This window comes from Protopterus annectens, chromosome 11.part0 (genome assembly GCF_019279795.1).
Source record: "Protopterus annectens isolate FY-2018-M chromosome 11.part0, PAN1.0, whole genome shotgun sequence".
NCBI lineage: Eukaryota > Metazoa > Chordata > Ceratodontiformes > Protopteridae > Protopterus > Protopterus annectens.
The window spans coordinates 667449504-667454607 of NC_056745.1; the positions used below are offsets into that span (position 1 = coordinate 667449504).

Consider the following 5104-nt stretch of genomic DNA (forward strand, 5'->3'; position numbering starts at 1 on the left):
GGTTACTATAAGTTGGTTGAAGGATAAGAGTCTGGTTAGCTCTAGCCATTTTAGTTGTTGGAGAGCAACACAGTGATGGGTTCTGTTGGGAAGGTTAGCAGCCAATTTGGCAATTTTGTGGTAGCAAACCTCTAGCCTATTTAAGTCTGCTTTTCTAAGGTTTGTAAATATTGAGTTGGTGTATAGTAAGGTGGAGAGAAGCTGTGTCCTGGTGATTGCTTGTCTGGAGGAGTTGGTAAGGTTTTATTCTATAGAGTGAACCTCATTTTATGTGGGCTTTTTTAATAACGTGCCAAATGTCTGTCAAATGTCAGACTGCAATCAATGGTGACACCTAACAGCTTTGTTTCTGTGATTGGTTCAATAACTGTGTTGTTAGAAGAGATGATTCTAAAGTGCTGACTGTGGGTATTAGCTTTATTGAGGCTGTTCAGGAAGAGTATTAATTTGGTTTTGTTAGGGTTTAGAATGAGTTGGAAGTTGTGTAGGTAGGATTCAATGGCAGAAAAGGATTTGGGGGTAATTTCTTAGATCTGCATATTGGATGAGGGTGACAAGGCTGGAGGGAGTATGAAGTTTGTAAAGACAGAGAAAAGAAGTGGGCCTAGTATTGATCCTTGCAGGACATCAATAGTGACTGGTAACAGAAAAGAGAGATCTTTTGCCACTTCACAGCCTGATGGCACTCCGAAAGATAGCTGTGGAACCAGGATGTGGCTTCCTGAGATAAGTTGAGGGAGGCAAGCTCACACAAGAGCTTATGGTAGGATACTGTGTCAAATGCTTTAGACATATCTAGAAAGATAGAGGAGACATGTTTCCCCTTCATTTCTGAGTTGGTTTGTGGTGTTGGGGAAGCTTGAGTGCAGTTTTGTTGCTATGTTTGGGATTGAAGCCATGTTATGATTAGGATAGCAGATTTGTTTTTTCTTAGTAGATGCTTTAGTAGCTGAGCATGGAAACATTTTTCCAAGATTTTTGAAAATGGTGATAGAATGGAAATTGTCCTAAAATTAGAGAGTTCTAGTGATGATCCACCTTTGTGTAGAGGGATTACATATGAAATTTTCCAGATCTTTGGGATGTATTGTTCAGTGATGGATCTATTAATCAATATTGATACAGGCTAGCAGATGACATTAGCTGCCAATTTGAGGTATTCATTTGGTAGTTGATCAACTGTGTGTGATGTAGGTTTTAGTTTATAAATAAAATAAACCAGGTGCTCCAAGGGACCAGAACTTGTATCCAGAAAGTGTTTGTCTTACAGCTTAAAAAAGTTTAAAAACAAACATTCTGATGTGTTTTACTTGTAAGATGAAAGCGCTAAACCTGTTTGATTTTTTACAACAGCAGTTTGTTTTTAAACTTTTTTAAGCTGTAAGACAAATGCTTTGTGGATACAAGTTCTGGCCCTTGGAGCTCCTGGTTTATTTTATTTCTGGATTACCTACTGGGTTTGCTACTTTCTTGTCTTTTACTAGATTTTAGTTTAGTTAACAATTTCTTTTTATCTTGCCTGTCTGGACAGGTTGGAAAAGAGAGTAGTGTTTGTAAAGTTGGTTACTGGTGGGGACAAGAGGATTATTATAAATGTCTTTAATAAGTGAGAGGATAGAACTGGTGAAGAAAGAGTTGAATTGGGCAGCTACAGTTTCTTATGAATTTGAGGTATTAGGGTTGGGGCTGTGGTTTGTCCTGGTTGTAGGAGTTGTTTAATGGAGCCCCAGAATTGTTTTGGATTGTTATGTTGTAATTGTTGGATTCTGGTGTAGTAGAGTTATTTTGTCATTCTTAATTTGTTTTTTTTTTTGTTTTTTATTTGGATTTATTTCTAATGTGAAGATAATTATCATAAGGATGCTTTATTTTTTGTTAGCCTGATATTGGGACCACAGTTTATCTCTTTGTTTCAGAAGTTGTTTGGTTTCTTTAGAGAGCCATGGACAATAATTAGCTTTAGTTCTAATATTCCTGATGGGGGTCAGGCTGTTGAGGATCTCAAGAAATGTGTTGTAGAAATGTTGGATAGCTGGGTCTAGTAGGAGGTATTTCAGCGAGGACCACCTGCATATCTGAAGAAGTAGTTTGAAGGTATGTTGATGCTCATTGGTCTCCAACACATATGACAAGAAGGCTGGGGGATTTCATTTAGATGTTTTAATACATAGAAACACATAAGGATGAATAGCAGCATCATAAAATATGAACAAACTAGTTAACAGACAGACCTTACATACATACATGCTTACATCTCCATAGCTTACTACAAAATGGCAGTGTAGCTTGCATGTGCTCAGTATTTATACACTTACACAAGCCCTTGGATGCCTTCTTAAAGGTACACTGCAAAAACTCAGTCTCAAAAACCAGTAAAAAAATAGAAAATGATGTAAATATTACTTAAAATAAGCAAAATTATCTGCCAACAGAACAGAAAAATTTCACTTGCCAAGACAAGTAAATATTTATAGCCTCCAGCCCCCCATGGGCATCTTAAAACTAGTGCATTCAGACTGAATGAAGATGTAGGAAATGTTGCTTTAATTTAGAAAGTGATAGCCATTGTTTTGAAGCATTTTTTAGGAATTATATCTTAAAACTATTGCTACCAGACTAAAACCAAGTATTGTTTTTAGATGCAAAACAAAAGATAAGCCCTTTTGTGTAAAAATTTAGGAAATTCTGCTTGAATTTAACATTCAGTGCTTGTTTAAATGTCTTGAAATGAGACAAAATACCCTGGAATTTACAGAAAAAAGTATAGTATACTATAAACTGACTGCTTAAATAAGTCTTTATCCAGAGACATGTATGGCAGAACAATATGCAAAAACAAGGCCATTGCTCACTGTGATAATTAGAATGTCAGCATATGCAATATATCAAATGTAGTGACCTTATGAATAGACAAGCAGCAAACTAAAGCAACAACCTGCCAAACAAAGATGAAATCAAATTTGAAGTTTATGTCTTGCACTGCAAGGGACACAGTCACTACCAGGAATGAAAAAAAAAGGTTCTGTGCATTTCTAGTCAGCAAGGAACTTTTTCCACTCAGCCATAGCTTTTCTATATGAAGAGGTCATGTCACGGTTATGGATGGCATCTGACGGTACTTCAGTCTGCAGCACAGAGAGAAGTATCACAATGCACTTAGGATATGTAAGGTGAAAGGTGTAATAACATGCCATGAACTACATCACACTTTCATAAATGTCCTCTTTTGGGAAGGTCATCAAAGGCATGGCTCCAATAGCCAGTAAGCAGTTGATTTCACAGACAGTCACAACAGGCTGAAGAATGGCCTTGTCTGGAGAAACATGTTGGGGTCTTCTTTACACTGACCAAAACAAGGAAAAAAAATAAAAAGATTATAACCACAAAAATGATTAATTGTAATTTATGCTGAAGTAATATATAAATTATCAAATCAAAAATTCACAAATTTCTTACCTCAAGGATGTGCAGCATAACCTCACTTGAATGCAACTTCTTGGGTAGAGCCACAGGTGATGAGAAGATATCTGGTAATGCCTTCATCAAGGCAATTGTGTGCTTCACTGTTAAACAAAAACAGACATCCAATTTCCTGAGACCAGTTGTTTTCAAAACCACAGGGTAGTTCAGATTTTTTGTATATACTTAGGAGGTTGTGATATCATGATACAGGAAATTATAAATTTTGATACAATGCCAATAAAAGTATTGAAATTCAATATAATTTTCTATACTCAACACAGTATACCTAAATCAAAGTGTATTTACATTGGAGTTTTGTTTGCATGCAGTAAAGTCTTTTCAGTGATAAAGAAACACTTTGAGACATATGTAGAGTTTAATTTTTTGATAGGTTTGAGGTAATTATTGTGTGGTGGTAGCTAGTCTCAATAGTGAAGACTGAACTGGAAGTGTATGCTATAGAGTTGATGCCATGGAAAAATGAATTGAAATACATGATCAAATTGATACTTTCCATACATTTCACAAACCTATAGTAGGAGGTTCTTATTATCCATACTCGGAATGTTACCTAGAGTATGACAGTATAAGCCCAAGTTTGCAGAAGCAAACAAGAACATGGAAGCAAATAAGAGCTAATAATTACCTTTGTCCAGCAACAATGGCTTTATGAGCTTTCTGAATACTGCATAAAACTGTGCCTTCTCATAAAAAGGTACCTCAGCAGGTCTGCAGATCAGTTACACAGGAGTTCCCTCTATCAAGGATCCTTCAGAGCTAATCCATAAGCTGACATACACAGCCAGAGAGAGAGAGAGAGAGACTGTGCAGTGTCAAACATATATAAAAGTTAAAGCTGGGTAAGTAAGGACTAGCCAGAAAAGATCAAAAGTTTTAATATTTTTGTGGGTATTCAAAAATAATGCATTTTGCATCTTTCATTCTGCATTCATTATTGTGACTCAGCTGATATTGCTACACCATGTCTCATTTAGAATTTGGTTACATATAGATCTACTTAAAATGAGCACATTTGCTTATATGATCCAGTTCCCTGAAGCAAGGATATGCTTGAAGAATCTTGGTAGGCTTGTCCTGCCCCTTAGTAACATCAGAGTCCATGAAGGCATGTCTTGCTTGGAATTCAAGGTCCAGGAGGTGTGAAACATCCTTCTTGTTGGGTATGACCTTGCTTTTGTACATCTCTGTAGAGGTTTAATGTCTTGCCCATTTCTTTAGACTATCTGTAATTCCAATTAACACATACTGTGAAATGTAATGTTTTCTTTGTAGAAGTTGCATTTATATAAAAACACTATATTTCAGTTTGTGTTCTTACCATCCAACTGGTCAAGCTCTTGTGGTGATATCTCTTTCACAGAGGTGGTAGACTCATCAATCTGATCCGTGGACATCTCCTGGCTGCTTTGAAAGCTAAGGAGTCATGGTCTCGTTCTTGAATGGGTTACTCCCAGCTTCTTTTTTGTGGGTTGTCATATTCTGAACCCTTTTCAACAGATGCTTCTTCACTGTTTGCTTACAAGAAACAGACAAACAAAATTGTTAGGTCCCAGAGGAGGTGCCTGGTCTACACAGGTCTGATTCTTTGTCCTGTATATGAGGAACATATATTTAATGGTAA

General features: G+C 36.6%; 1 long non-coding RNA gene across 1 annotated transcript; it reads right to left on the reverse strand.

Annotated features, from left to right (window-relative positions):
• Positions 1–2263: 2263 nt before the first annotated feature.
• Positions 2264–4784, reverse strand: LOC122815542. The gene is made up of 3 exons (XR_006366965.1): positions 4109–4784; positions 3457–3563; positions 2264–3343 (listed from the first exon to the last, which is right to left on the reverse strand). It is a non-coding gene; the product is annotated as an uncharacterized LOC122815542 (long non-coding RNA).
• Between the last annotated feature and the right edge of the window lie 320 nt (positions 4785–5104).